The 16,377-nt window shown below is 42.9% G+C and overlaps 1 pseudogene; it reads left to right on the plus strand.

Moving 5' to 3' along the window:
* Window positions 1-4,382: 4,382 nt before the first annotated feature.
* On the plus strand, window positions 4,383-13,562 carry LOC120050441 (annotated as a pseudogene).
* The last annotated feature ends 2,815 nt before the right edge of the window (window positions 13,563-16,377 follow it).

The following is a 16,377-nucleotide window of genomic DNA, read 5'->3' on the forward strand; positions in this document are numbered from 1 at the left end:
GAAAGCGTTTGCAGGACGCCATTGTGATGTCTTCATGCGTCAAGCGCACTGTTGAAAAGGACGGTCCTTCCGCTCCAGGGTCTATATATAGGGCCCAGATTGCGCAATCCCCTCCATTCAAATTCTCCCCGCTTACTGACATCTAGAGGAAGACGTATGCAGTGCATGTAGCCCCATAGCTTGCATGGGGACTTATAAACTGATCTCAGAACAGGGACCTCGATTTCTGAAATCTCACTCCCTGACAGGAAAAGTGCTGCAGAATGAGTTCTGTTTCACTCAGAGAAATAATTCAAACGTTTTTAGAAACTAGAGAGTGTTTTCTATCCAATAGTAATAATAATATGCATATTGTACAAGCAAGAATTGAGTACGAGGCAGTTTAATTTGGGAACACATTTTTCCAAAGTCGAAATAGCACCCCCCATAGGCTCAAGAGGTTCAACACTATCAACAAGGCAGGTACTACAGGCCCCGGTTTTGTGACACCAAGACTACCGTTCTGTAGTGTGGTCAGGTGCCACAAAGAGGGACTTGGGAAAATTGCAGTTGGCTCAGAACAGCAAAAGAATACGGAGAGCTAACATTAATGACATACATGTCAATCTCTCATGGCTCAAAGTGGAAGAGAGATTGACTTCATCATTACTTCTTTTTATAAGAGGTGTTGACAAGCTGAATGTACCGAGCTGTATGTTTAAAATACTAGCACACAGCTCGGACATCCATGCATACCCCACAAAACATGCCACCAGAGGTCCCTTCACAGTCCCCAAGTCCAGAACAGACTATGGGAGGCGCACAGTACTAAACTCAGCAACAACAAAAAATAAGTCCTCTCACTGTCAACTGCGTTTATTTTCAGCAAACTTAACATGTGTAAATATTTGTATGAACATAAGATTCATCAACAGAGACATAAACTGAACAAGTTCCACAGACATGTGACTAACATAAATTGAATAATGTGTCTCTGAACAAAGGGGGGGTCAAAATCAAAAGTAACAGTCAGTATCTGGTGTAGCCACCAGCTGCATTAAGTACTGCAGTGCATCTCCTCCTCATGGACTGCACCAGATTTGCCCGTTTTTTTGCTGTGAGATGTTATCCCACTCTTCCACCAAGGCACCTGCAAGTTCCCTTACATTTCTGGGGGGAATGGCCCTAGCCCTCACCCTCCGATACAACAGGTCCCAGACGTACTCAATGGGATTGAGATCCGGGCTCTTTGCTGGCCATGGCAGAACACTGACATTCCTGTCTCGCAGAAAATCACGCACAGAACAAGCAGTATGGCTGGTGGCATTGTCATGCTGGGGGTTCATGTCAGGATGAGCCTGCTGGAAGGCTACCACATGAGGGAGGAGGATGTCTTCCCTGTAACGCACAGCGTTGAGATTGCCTGCAATGACAACAAGCTCAGTCCGATGATGCTGTGACACACCGCCCCAGACCATGACGGACCCTCCACCTCCAAATCGATCCCGCTCCAGATGACAGGCCCCGGTGTAACGCTCATACCTTCGACGATAAACGCGAATTCGACCATCACCCCTGGTGAGACAAAACTGTGACTTGTCAGTGAAGAGCACTTTTTGCCAGTCCTGTCTGGTCCAGCGACGGTGGGTTTGTGCCCATAGGCGACGTTGTTGCCGGTGATGTCTGGTGAGGACCTGCCTTACAACAGGCCTAAAAGCCCTCAGCCCAGCCTCTCTCAGCCTATTGCAGACAGTCTGAGCACTGATGGAGGGATTGTGCGTTCCTGGTGTAACTCGGGCAGTTGTTGTTGCCATCCTGTATCTGTCCCGCAGGTGTGATGGTCGGATGTACCGTTCCTGTGCAAGTGTTGTTACACGTGGTCTGCCACTGCGAGGACAATCAGCTGTCCGGCCTGTCTCCCTGTAGCGCTGTCTTAGGTGTCTCACAGTACGGACATTGCAATGTTTTGCCCTGGCCACATCTGCAGTCCTCATGCCTCCTTGCAGCATGCCTAAGGCACGTTCACGCAGATGAGCAAGGACCCTGGTATCTTTCTTTAGGTGTTTTTAAAAAGTCAGTAGAAAGGCCTCTTTAGTGTCCTAAGTTTTCATAACTGTGACCTTAATTGCCTTCCGTCTGTAAGCTGTTAGTGTCTTAACAACCGTTCCACGGGTGCATGTTCATTAATTGTTTATTGAACAAGCATGGGAAACAGTGTTTAAACCCTTTACAATGAAGATCTGTGGAGTTATTTGGATTTTTACAAATTATCTTTGAAAGACAGGGTCCTGAGAAAGGGACGTTTCTTTTTGTGCTGAGTTTACATAGAGCCATGACTACATGGAACTCTATTCCATATCAGGCAACTGATGCAAGCAGTACAATCAGATTTAAATAGCAGGTAAAAATACACCTTATGGAACAACGGGGACTGTGAAGAGATACACACAAAGGTACAGACACATGCATACGCACACATTGTGATATTGTTGTATGGTGGTATTGAACATTTTGTGTTGTGGATATGTGGTGGTGTAGGGATGTTATATTATGTACTGTTTTATCTTTAGCTCATTCAGTACAAACAGTTCACTGTTATATATTTTGTTTTATATGTAATCTGGGTGCTTTGGTGTGTTTGGATCCCAGGAAGAGTAGCTGCTGCCTTTGCAGCAGCTCATGGGGATACCTAATAAATACAAATACAAATTATACACTGAGCATATAAAATATTAAGAACACCTGCTCTTTCCATGACAGACTGACCAGGTGAATCCAGGTGAAAGCTATGATTCCTTATTGATGTCAGATGTTAAATCCACTTCAATCAGTGGAGATGAAGGGGAGGAGACAGGTTAAAGAAGGATTTTTGACACAACTGTGGGAAGCGTAACGTATTGGAGTATGTGGAATGCTTTCGACACCTTGTAGAGCATGCCCTAACGAATTGGGGCTGTTCTGAGGACAAATATTGAGTGCAACTCAATATTAGGAAGGTGTTCCTAATGTTTGGTAAAACTCTGTGTGTCTGGGACTATCTTTGCTTTATGGGTTGTCTCAGCTAAGTTCCTCCCCCGTCAGCCAGGTTTGTGACATTAGTGAAGTGATGTGGTGACTAGTGTTGTTGTGAGCTCACGAGATAACAGCGGCGAAGACTTGGGTTCAGAAGCTGGACAGACAGAGTAAATAATTGTCATTAAAATATACTAGTAGACAAGGCAGTGGTTTTCGTTGGACAGTTGGAAAGCTTGCTGATGAGAGTGGATTGAGGGAGTTGGAGGTTAGCCCTTTGTGATAGGGGATGTTCCTCCGTTGTTAATCCCAGATCCTGTTGTTGATCAAACCTTGGTTGAGAAAAGGAACAAATGGTTAGAAGTCAGTGATATAAGGAAACTGGTTAACAATTACATTGGTAGAAATGTTTCACAGTTGGATCCAAGGACCCAGATAGTAGGCGCACAGGAGCAGGCATTTACGTTCCTGAATTTGATGTGCAGATATGTAGAAGACTAACAGATGAACTGTCAGTATACTCAGTTGAATTGTTGACAATAATAGTTGCCTTCCAGTGGGGGGAGGATGTACAACCTGTTAGAATTATAGGATGCTCAGATTCTCTGTCTGTATTGAATCATCTGGTAAATCTAATAGGAGTGACCTACTATTGGAGGTATTAATGTTATTATGATGAATTGAGAGAATGGGTGTAGTAGTGAGATTCTGCTGTGTCCCAGCACATTTGGGTGTGGAAAGGAATGAAATTGTAGACCAGCTAGCCAAAAGAGCTTTGAAACAAGATATAATTGATGTTAATGTTCCACTGGGTAGAGGTGAGTCCAAATGTAAGATCAGAGCCATTTTGACAGATGTGTAGCAGAAGAGATGGGACTCTGAGCACAAGTATTTACGGTGCATTTGGAAAGTATTCAGACCCCTTCCTTTTTTCCACTTTTTCTTACCTTACAGCCTTATTATAAAATGGATTAAATAAATAAAAAATCATTGCATCATTGCACTTAAGAAATTGTACATTGAACTTGTGATAACATGTGGTTGGCAAGCATGTGAATGGTTTGTGTCTGGAGTGTATGGTCGGTGAAACGGTGGAGCGTGTTGTTATACTGTTGTAAGTATGTTGAAGAGAGGGAAAGTGTAGGGTCATTGATGTTAGACGAGGTTGGGAAAGGATTTGGGGGATGGGGTAAGATTCTATTAGAAGTTAGTAGAGCTCTTTTTTATTTTCTCCTAAGTACTGAGTTAGGAGGATTTAGAAATGTTATAAACCGTGATTGACCAAACACCCCAACACAGTAGGTGGCGGCATGCACCTTTAACGTTGGTTTGCGGACCACCATTTTATCATAGAAGAAGAGCTCACGAGATCTGGATGTATTGTACGAGGCTAGTTGTGAACGGAAAGCGACTTTGTAATTTTAAGTACAGCAGCTTTCAAATTACAATTGACACACTTGCGCTACAATCAAATACATACTTCCATAATTGATGTGTGCACGACCGCTTGCATTCGTTTATTTAGCACATATTGGACCGCCTGCAAGCACATTTGCACGCGCTTATTTGACGCGTATAGGGGTTAATTTAGCGCCTGCACCTGCTTACTTTACACGCGTAGCATTAACAAGATTGCGTTTTGACCACGTGCTGTAAGACCCAATCGGCGTTCCATAATATTGAAGCATGTCGAGGTATCGTCCAGGCACAACGGACGACTGACTGAACGACACATTTGGAGGTGGCAGTTGAGTTGCCTGCTAATCAACATTAGCTATATTGAGAGCTGTCAAGCTAGCTAGTTACTTGTCTGTCACATTGGACACAAGGGACTGTGGACGAGTGTCTCTACCGCCAGCTACATCCTATTATTTTGCACTCAGTTACCATGTGGCCCTGCATAACAATATTTAGGCCGCTTCTATTGAAATTAAGAAGCGGGTATGCTTTCTCCAAGGGCACTCAGCCAACGTTAGTGTCACCAAGCAAACTGATCTTCAGACCTAGTGCATCATGTACAGGGGCGGGAGGAAATGGGCTCGACCAACAGAATACTTACTACACGGGGTTGAAGACCTACAACAGCCTCCCACAACCAGAAAGATCCACTGGTATTGGCTCAGGAAGGAATTGCTACTTGGTATGGAAAACATGGGATTTCATATAGCTACTACTACTGACCTTACTGGTATTGACGGTAGTAATTATTTGTACTGTCATTGCCGGTATAGCTGTGGACCCACTGTCTATGACCATTCTCACCTGGGGAACCCACTCTCAAAGTATTTTTTCAATGATACAAAAATGAAATGTCAAGTTGATTTTGCTATACTGATACCGCTGAGCTTTTCTCTCATAGCTCCTATGTCAGATTTGACATCATCCAGATGGCTCTATCCAGGGTCTTTGGCATTAATGTTAACCATGTCATGGTCATCAGACATCGATGATAAAATCATCAGAAGAGCTTTGGAGATAGGCTTATTATACCTTTGATGCAGCACCTATAATTGCTGTTGTGCTGATGATATTGGTGTAATTTTCATAATTTGATTATATTTTTGACATTGCAGAAAAGCATGTCTCCAACAGTCCTGGCCAGAATGTACGAGGAGGAATTTAAAAATGACATGTTAGCCGTGAAGGTGTGTGAGTATGTAATGTTTGTTGGGTGTGAGAAATGAGCTTTTGTTAGCTGTGTACTATATAGTACTTACCCTGCATACATTACTTACTGCACATATATTTGATATGCATGTTTGTTTATATTTTTCAAGGTTCTTCCTCCTGCTGTGCACTTGAGAGTCACTAAGAATATACCGCAAATTGTGGCTTTCATCGAGGGCATCATCAGAAATGAACACGCCTATGTCACAAAACAAGGTATGTATATATGTAAAAGTCGATACATTCTCAAGCCAAGATCAGTTTGCAAATAGTTGCAGAATCTGAATTCCGTGTGTTCATTCTGCTGCAAGGGACGTGTATTTCGATATCAGGTCCATCGGGGACCGTTACGGCAAGCTTATGGGGGCTGGTGATGCATCTGGTGAGCCTGGTACGTGTTTACATCACTTCATTGTGACATGTTTTTGTCATAGTGACTCTTACTTCCTTTGTGTTTGGAAGACTACAGTCTACAGTATGTTTTTTCAAGACCATAAGCAAGGCAATGATTGACTAACCGATACATGTTTTGGGTAGGAACTAAGCTTTAACATGCTGTTTCCTAGGGGACACAGAGAAACGAAACAGCAGGGATTTTGCCCTGTGGAAGGCTTCCAAACCGCAGGAGCCCTCCTGGAAGTCTCCCTGGGGCAAGAGAAGACCCGGCTGCCACATCGAATGCTCCACCATTGCCAGGTGCCAACTTCATTTTACTAACCCTTTGTTATTGAAGAATAACCCAATATTCATAATTTAGGACTAGCATAGTCCCAGATCTGTTTGTGCTGTCTTGCAAATGAAAATTACCACAGGAGTTGGCAAGATGGCACAAACAGATCTGGAACCAGGCTATTTTAGGTCATCATCATGTCTTTGCTTTTTGTTTTCAACTCATTCTCTGTCACAGTAATAAATATTTGCCTACCTACCATGGCTTGTGTTAATCTGTCACAATATGCATCTTATTATCACCATGTCATTTTATGTTGGGAGTTCAGTTTCTGAAGGTTTACTTTCACCTCTCTGGTCTCCAGCTCTGTGTTTGGAAGTCAGCTGGATATTCACTCTAGGGGTGTTGATCTGGTCTTCCCTCACCATGAGAATGAGATCGCCCAGTGTGAGGCCTACCGCCAGTGTGGCCAGTAAGGGAACTACTTCCTGCACTCAGGTAAGACTCCACAGTCCTGTGACACGTAGGTTGTGTTCAGTAGGGCACACCGTAGCAAAACGAACAGGAGAGTTTCTTATTGTACATGTCCAAGGAAGTCTCTTTCTGCTTCAGTCAGTTTTATTTCGTTTGAAAGATAATAAACATGACTGTGATGTACACTTACATGGATTATGCTTTACGACATGGATATTCAGCTAGCGGGATATACGCTGCACCGGCAAGATAGAACAGCACACTCCGGTAAGACGAGGGGGGCCGGTCTGTGCATATTTGTAAACAACAGCTGGTGCACGAAATCTAAGGAAGTCTCTAGATTTTGCTCGCCTGAAGTAGAGTATATTGTGATAAATTGCAGGCCTCACTACTTGCCGAGAGAGCTTTCAGCTATAGTTTTCGTGGCTGTTTATTTACCACCACAGACAGATGTTGGCACTAAGACCGCACTCAGTCAGCTGTATAAGCAAACAGGAAACCACTCACCCAGAGGCGGCGCTCCTAGTGGCCGGAGACTTTAATGTAGGGACTCTTAAATCGGTTCTATCAAATTTCTATCAACATGTTAAATGTGCAACCAGAGGGAAAGAAATTCTAGATCACCTGTACTCCACACACAGAGACGCGTACAAAGCTCTCCCTCGCCCTCCATTTGGTAAATCCGACCACAACTCTATCCTCCTGATTCCTGCTTACAAGCAAAAATTAAAGCAGGATGCACCAGTGACTCGGTCTATAAAAAAGTGGTCAGATGAAGCAGATGCTAAACTACAGGACTATGAAGGGAAGCACAGCCATGAGCTGCCCAGTGACACAAGCCTACCAGACGAGCTAAATCACTTCTGTGCTCGCTTCGAGGCAAGCAACACTGAGGCATGCATGAGAGCATCAGCTGTTCCGGATGACTGTGTGATCACGCTCTCCGTAGCCGACGTGAGTAAGACCTTTAAACAGGTCAACATACACAAGGCTGCGGGTCCAGACGGATTACCAGGACATGTGCTCCGGGTATGTGCTGACCAACTGTCAGGTGTCTTCACTGAAATTTTCAACATGTCCCTGATTGAGTCTGTAATACCAACATGTTTCAAGCAGACCACCATAGTCCCTGTGCCTAAGAACACAAAGGCAACCTGCCTAATGACTACAGACCCGTAGCACTCACGTCTGTAGCCATGAAGTGCTTTGAAAGGCTGGTAATGGCTCACATCAACACCATTATCCCAGAAACCCTAGACCCACTCCAATTTGCATACCGCCCCAACAGATCCACAGATTATCTAATCTCTATTGCACTCCACACTGCCCTTTCCCACCTGGACAAAAGGAACACTTATGTGAGAATGCTATTCATTGACTACAGATCAGCGTTCAACACCATAGTACCCTCAAAGCTCATCACTAAGCTAAGGATCCTGGGACTAAACACCTCCCTCTGCAACTGGATCCTGGACTTCCTGACGGGCCGCCCCCAGGTGGTGAGGGTAGGTAGCAGCACATCTGCCACGCTGATCCTCAACACTGGAGCCCCCAGGGGTGCGTGCTCAGTCCCCTCCTGTACTCCCTGTTCACCCACGACTACATGGCCAGGCACGACTCCAACACCATCATTAAGTTTGCAGACGACACAACGATGGTAGGCCTGATCACCGACAACGACGAGACAGCCTATAGGGAGGAGGTCAGAGACCTGGCCGGGTGGTGCCAGTATAACAACCTGTCCCTCAACGTAACCAAGACTAAGGAGATGATTGTGGACTACAGGAAAAGGAGGACTGAGCACGCCCCCATTCTCATTGACGGGGCTGTAGTGGAGCAGGTTGAGAGCTTCAAGTTCCTTTGTGTCCACATCACCAACAAACTAGAATGGTCCAAACACACCAAGACAGTTGTGAAGAGGGCACAACAAAGCCTATTCACCATTAGGAAACAAAAAAGATTTGGCATGGGTCCTGAGATCCTCGAAAGGTTCTACAGCTGCAACATCGAGAGCATCCTGACTAGTTGCATCACTGCCTGGTATGGCAATTGCTCAACCTCCGACCGCAAGGCACTACAGAGGATAGTGCGTACGGCTCAGTACATCACTGGGGCTAAGCTGCCTGCCATCCAGGACCTCTACACCAGGCGGTGTCAGAGGAAGGCCCTAAAAATTGTCAAAGACCTCAGCCACCCCAGTCATAGACTGTTCTCTCTACTACCGCATGTCAAGCGGTACCGGAGTGCCAAGTCTAGGACAAAAAGGCAGTTTTTACCCCCAAGCCATAAGATTCCTGAACAGGTAATCAAATGGCTACCCGGACTATTTGTATTGTGGGCCCCCCAACCCCTCTTTTATGCTGCTGCTACTCTCTGTTTATCATGTATGCATAGTCACTTTAACTATAGATTCAAGTACATATGTACATACTACCTCAATTGGCTCGACCAACCAGTGCTCCTGCACATTGACTAACCGGGCTATCTGCTACTCTCTGTTCATCATATATGAATAGTCACTTTAACCATATCTACATGTACATACTACCTCAATCAGCCTGACTAACCAGTGTCTGTATGTATCCTCGCTACTTTTATAGCCTCGCTACTGTATATAGCCTTGCTACATTTTTTCACTGTCTTTTTACTGTTTTTATTTCTTAACTTACCTATTGTTCACCTAATACCTTTTTTGCACTATTGGTTAGAGCCTGTAAGTAGTAAGCATTTCACTGTAAGGTCTACACTTGTTGTATTCGGCGCACGTGACAAATAAACTTTCATTTGATTTGACTTAAGTCCTCCATGGGTAATGATGGAGAACGGCAAAAGGATGCGGTTCATATCTGAATTCCTACTTTTACTTTATTTTCTTATACATGACATTTACATCTTAAAGGAAGTGCTGAGAAAATGTCAGTCCTTGAATAATTATATAACGATAAAGGTAAAGTGTTGATCTACAGTACATTACTACTTTTAAATAAATAAACATCATTAAATGGTTTCAGACTTGCACTATAGAAAAGGTCATTTGTTTTATAACAAGTCTTCATTCTTCCTAATTGAGGTAATATCTACTTCATGTGTGTCCATCTCTCTCACTTGTAGGACTTCCTAGAATCTTACTCCGCCAATGAATTCTGAATGTTCTGCCTGCTGACCAAATACAGATCAAGTGTGAACCCTTTTTGGTGGTTTTTATTGTAGTACACTGGCTTTCATTTTACTCAAGTGATGTTGAGCTCATCGTTTTTTGTTGTTCACAGCAATCAACTACAGTGACGCCAGCTTGAACGAAGCCTGGAGCTCCCTGGCAACCACTACTGCCTTCACCCATGATGCCCAGGCCTACATGAGGGGCCAGCTGCAGTGCCAGGCTGTGCAGGAGGGGGCATTATGGAAAGGTAGGGCCTACATCTCCTTTCTGCTATTATACTTATATGCAGTGTAGTACAGCGTTGAATACACACAGAAGTTCATTCTAGTTCAGGAACATCTCATCAGGAAGCATCAGGAGAGTCACATGCATTCTCAGTTGATTGAGACATTACAGCAATTTTCGGTTCTGATGATGACTTTGTCAAGGTGATATATTTGCTTGCATATTTTACACAAGGTGGGTCACTTATGTCTATGTTTAATAAGTCTGGTTGAACAGTTAATTTTTCTACCATAGCCCATGTCCTTCAGACGGTAAGCAGATAAACCTTGACCAATTCCTTGGCGTCTGTGTTTTCAAGGTTAGCTGAAACCAAAGCAAACGTCGTCAGATTACTTTGATACGCCAAGGGTCGTCAACGCCATCATGAGCCTTGTTTACCATGGGAACCGCCATCTTCAGCCCATCACTAAGGTGAGAAGCATGACAAACGTAGCGTACCCCTCTGAGGAACAGGTTCAGGCTAAGAAAGTCAACATCTCAGCATGTCAACACAACTAACCTGAATAAGATGTAACATCACAAGTCATACCTTCACACATTGCATTGAATTGTTACAAAGATGACACAATTTATCGTGTAGATTTTCCTGTGTTTCATAAGGGGATGGCTTGTACTGTATGGTGTACCATTGAATGGATTAAATCCCTGCCTTTTTCCAGTGCAACATATGATTGTGTACATGGTGTGTCTGCACCATTTTAATGGTAAATGTCCATAAACGTTACACTTTTTTTCTGTGGTTAAAATGGCACCAATTATGGGCTTAAAGTCAGGTTAATTATAATAATTATACTATTTTATGATTATACTATTTTATGTTATATTTGACATTTTAGTAATTTAGCAGACACTTTTATCCAGAGCATACTGGTCCCCCGTGGGAATCGAACGCACAACCCTGGCGTTGCAAGCGCCATGCAATACCAACTGAGCCACACAGGACCATAAGGTACCATAACCCTAACTGGTTTACTTGTTCCCATATCTCACCTATCTTCACCTTCAGGAGGCTCATTCTGTAGATTCTTCGGGGACCCTAGAGAACATGGTGGAGCAGTTGGCTCGGTTCCGTAGGGATGTGCGGACCTTCGCTTTGTCCGTGGAAGACACGCCCCTTGGAGAGCCCACCCATCCCAGTCCAAGACCACACTCAGAAAGGGTACCCCTCAAAGCCTGTGACACCCTGCGGGAAAGACCTTGCACCTTTGGGAGTGCACTTAAGGGTTAGTGTGTGTAGGTCAGTGGAATGTTCCTCAAAGGAGGAAGGGGAAGACGAAAGTGAAACTTTACGTTATCCTTTTTAGAAAATCTATACTAAGTATATGCACATCAAATAACTGATTTAAAACACACTGTTTTGAAATGAAGGTCTACAGTAGCCTCAACAGCATTCTCTCGGGTAGCACCATTGTGTAGCCGGAGGACAGCTATTTTTCGTCATCTGGGTACATTGACTTCAATACAAAACCTAGGAGGCTCATGGTTCTCACCCCCTTCCATAGACTTACACAATATTTACAACGACTTCCAGAGGACGTCCTCCAACATATCAGAGCTCTTGCAATATGAACTGACACGTTATGCTACCAATCAAAAGAGTGTGGACATTTACAAGCTAAAAATAACGAGATTTTGTTAGCATTTTGGTAGTAAGACACCCAATGGGCTTTTTACATTTTTAGTGCCCCCTTGTATGCAAGCCGGTTATACCATAAATCCCGGAATGGCACGAAAATGAAAATCTGGATAACGCCCAAGCTTTACTGTACTGTGTGATTGTAGCAGGTTTACTACCGCGTTACTTCTAGTAGCTATGTTGACTATTATTTTTACTTTTTTACCTTTTATTTAACTAGGCAGGTCAGTTAAGAACACATTCTTATTTTCAATGACGGCCTAGGAACAGTGATCTGCCTTGTTCAGGTGCAGAACAACAGATTTTTACCTTGTCAGCTTGGGGATTCGACATTTCGGTTACTAGTCCAACACTAACCACTAGGCTACCTGCCGCTTTAGCTAAAATGGTGACAATGATGTGCGCTGTGCTGTTTTTTCGCAGGGTCACAGACAGCTGTTGTGCTCAAGTTCACAAGTGAAGGTGAGAGGAGGAGAGCGTATAGATGCGAGAAGGAATTATTAATCCAGTGAGGATGCTGTATGTATGTGGCTGCTATGAAAGTGAACTGTGTGTGTAGGTAATCAGGGCTGTATTCATTCTACCAATTATGTTGCAAAACGTTTCTTAAACGAAAGTAAACGGGATGGACTGACCTGCAATAGAAACTCTTGTTTTGGTTGCAAAACTGAACAACTGTTTGGAATAATGATTACACCCTAGATCCGCTAGATGCAGGCAAGAGTATGCAAGGCGGTATTGAATGTGTCACTGCCACCTTTGTCTCTAAACCTCCTGTGCACCTACGTTAATACGTTATAAACTTACATATTTAGGTTAGGTTGTAGCAACCTCAGGATGGGTATAGGGCAAATTCGAGTATGATGTTGTAGCCTAAACCTATCGATGTTACATTGAGCTGGGTGAATGGAATATGAAGCACTGGATTACCTCTTTCATTTCGCATTTAATAGTCAGATTTCCTTTAGGTAATATTTGAAAGTTTTTTTTTTTTCTTCTTTCAGTTTTACATTTCCTCAAACCATAGGATAAAACTAATCCAAGAAGTTGAACACTTGGATACTTTATGCCATCTGGTGTCTCTAAAAATACATCCTGCACCAATGATGCACATTAATAAGGCCTTATTATAACATTATATTAACATCTTTAGCTATGTACTGATATTGCAAAATTAACCATACTGTTATACCTTGCTTGAAAGACTTGAGTGTTTGTAGTATGAAGAGGTTTAACTGGGTGACATTCCTTCATTATGACTCAAGTTTTTTGTTTTTTTTCTGAATTCAGGACCGAGGCCCCAAGTCCACGTGGGAGATTTCTCAGAAGAGGCCAGCTGGCCAGGACAAGGAAAAGTAGAACAGAATTGCAAACAGAATGCGCTTAGATTTTGAGTTTTGTATGTCCTGGTTTGGATGAAGATTAAGGACTACCACAAAGACTGAGAGACATGGAATTGTGGGTTGGAGCTGCAATGATGTTGTTGGCGGTTTACTCAAAACTTTGGAAGGATTGGTATAATGGAATTTCAGTCATGGGTAGGGTTGTACATTTTGTGGAATATTCAGAGGTGGAAATTTTCCATTGGAATTAATGGAAGTATATGCAAATTAATATGAATACTGTTTAAATGTAGATGTTTTTTGCATTGGCTATATTTACCATATCATATGGAGACAGAAACATAAACCTTTTACCTTATCATAAGTATACATAATTGCAAATGATTAAATCCTTCCAATAGAAATAAAAAAAATAATTTAGTTACAAATTGAAATTTGTTGTTCAGTGAAATCATCCCATGTGAAGAATCAACTCAAATAAAGAACGGGAATATTGAATGATCCCCAATGATCCATCGCATCTCCCAAAAATGTTTTCAACAATACATCTGTAAAATGATAGTCTAGAAACTAAAGCTTTGGTTGTCTTCCTCTCAGGCTTCCATGTCTTCTCCCTGGACCTCTTCAACGTCCACCTCTTGAACATCAGACTCTGAGGCCTCATCTTCACTGTCACTTTCCCACCTTGTTGAGGATGGCTCGTTGTCAGGCTCAAAAAGCTTCAAATTTGCCCGGATGGCCACCAATTTTTCAACCCTTGTATTGGTCAGCCTGTTGCGTGCTGTGGTGTGTGTGTGTTCCCAAACAAGGACCAGTTGCGCTCTGGCGGCTGATGTTGGTGGGATTTGGAGGATGATGGAGGCAACAGGGGAAAGAGACTCAGATCCACAAAGTCCCTTCCATCAGATGGCTGATGAGATATTTTGGCACAACTGCCATATTGCACCTCCATCCCAAAGCCCTTACTTGGAATTCTACTTTGCCAGACTGCCAAGAACCTTGCCCTCATCCATGCCAAGGTGGAGAGACACGGTAGTGATGACACCTTAGGCCTTGTTGATCTCTGCACCAGACAGGATGCTCTTGCCAGCATATTTGGGGTCCAACATGTATGCTGCGGTGTATATGGGCTTCAGGTAGAAGTCTTCATGCTTTTTGATGTATTTCAGAACTGCTGTTTCCTCTGCTTGGAGCAACAGTGAAGTGGGCAGGGCAGTACAGACTTCTTCTCTTACATCTGCAAGCAGTCTGAACATCAGACAGGGTGGAATTGTCTCCCTCAATCCCTCAAGCAATGGCTACTGCTATAGCTTTCAGGAGTTTCGGGCTGCTTACCACTCCAAAAATACATCATCCAGGAGGATTCTCTTGATGGGGCTGACCATATCGGCAGACAGTGATATGGCCATTTCTTGGAGTCAAACATGATGACAACACCACCCCAACGGGTGTTGCTGGGCAGCTTCAATGTGGTGCTTTTATTATTCTCACTTTGCTTGGTGAGGTAGATTGCTGCTATAACTTGATGACCCTTCACATACCTAACAGTTTCCTTGGCTCTCTTGTAGAGTGTATTCATTGTTTTCAGTGCCATGATGTCCTTGAGGAGCAGATTCAATGCATGAGCAGCACAGCCAGTAGGACTCCTCCACTTTAGACCAAGCAGCCTTCATGTTCGCAGCATTGTCTGTCACCAGTGCAAATACCTTCTGTGGTCCAAGGTCATTGACTGCCTGGAAGAATGCTCTGTGCATGCAGAGGGTTGCAATTCCATTGAATTGGGGATAGTTTAACCAAAATATACCACAAGACCTAGAATTGCCTTGTGTATCCCACAAAAAAAGGTTCACTGTTATAAGCTAACTTTTTTTTAATGAATTTAAGCAAAATTCCCCAAATTCCCGGGCTTAACTTCCCATGGAAAAATTCAGGAAATTTTCCGGAAAGTTGCCGACCCTTTGCAACCCTAGTCATAGGGCAGGTTGGACTACGTCACTGGCATTGCATATTATGTGATTGCATCGTTTAAAAAAATAAATAATGGAATCGTCATAAAATAATACTGAGGTCTGCAAAATTGTATTGATTGAATTGTGTATAAACTATTGTGTTCATTTAAAATATTTTTCACAAAGCTATTTGAGTCAAAGTAAAATGTATTTCAGGGGAATGACTATCAAATATGTATATCTTTTGAAATCAGAATTGGCACATTATTCCTGTGCAAAATGCAGTTTAAATTATTACACACTAAAACAAAATGTAAACGCAACATCGAAGTCTTGGTCCCATGTTTCATGAGCTGAAATAGAAAATCATAGAAATTTTCCATATGCACAAAAAGCTTATTTTCTCAAATGTTGTGCACACATTTATTTACATCCCTGTTAATGAATATTTCACATTTGCCAAGATAATCCATCCACCAGACAGTTGTGGCATATCAAGAAGCTGATTAAACAGCATGGTCATTACACAGGTGTACCTAGTACTAGGGAAAAAAGACCACTTTAAAATGTGCAGTTTTGTCACACAACACAATGCCACAGATGTCTCAAGTTGAGGGAGTGTGCAATTGGCATGCTGACTGCAGGAATGTCCACCAGAGCTGTTGCCAGAGAATTTAATGTAAATTTCTCTACCATAAACTGCCTCCAACATTGTCCAGTGGATGGATTTTGCCTGCTATTTTTGTTCATTGTCTTTCTGTTGCTACGTTATACTATTTGCTACTGATTTCATCAACACACACACACATTAGAGGGAGTGGACATATAGAAGTAAAAGGATGCCAACCTTTGATTAAACGTTAATTTCTCAGAATATGAATTGTTATCAAACAAAGGTCACAAGACATGCAGCTGAACAAATACAATAGCTACATACATGCAAATATAAAGGGAAACCCCTCTTTGGTTTGGTGGACTACATTAACATTTTACTATCAAAGCTCAGTTATTTGATTGATGTTCCTGCATGCTCGTTGGCCAGATACTACTTTAAAACGTCCAGCAGTCTTTCGCACAAGTTTCCCCTGTCGTCATTTTCTGAGTGAACTTTGATCATTGAGCAAGCTGTGTCACAGCTTCATTGATATATCTGTTCATGTAGGAATGAGTCATATGCCTTTTATTCTGCGGTGGATGCTACA

The sequence above is a fragment of the Salvelinus namaycush genome, chromosome 7, assembly GCF_016432855.1.
Source record: "Salvelinus namaycush isolate Seneca chromosome 7, SaNama_1.0, whole genome shotgun sequence".
Lineage (NCBI taxonomy): Eukaryota > Metazoa > Chordata > Actinopteri > Salmoniformes > Salmonidae > Salvelinus > Salvelinus namaycush.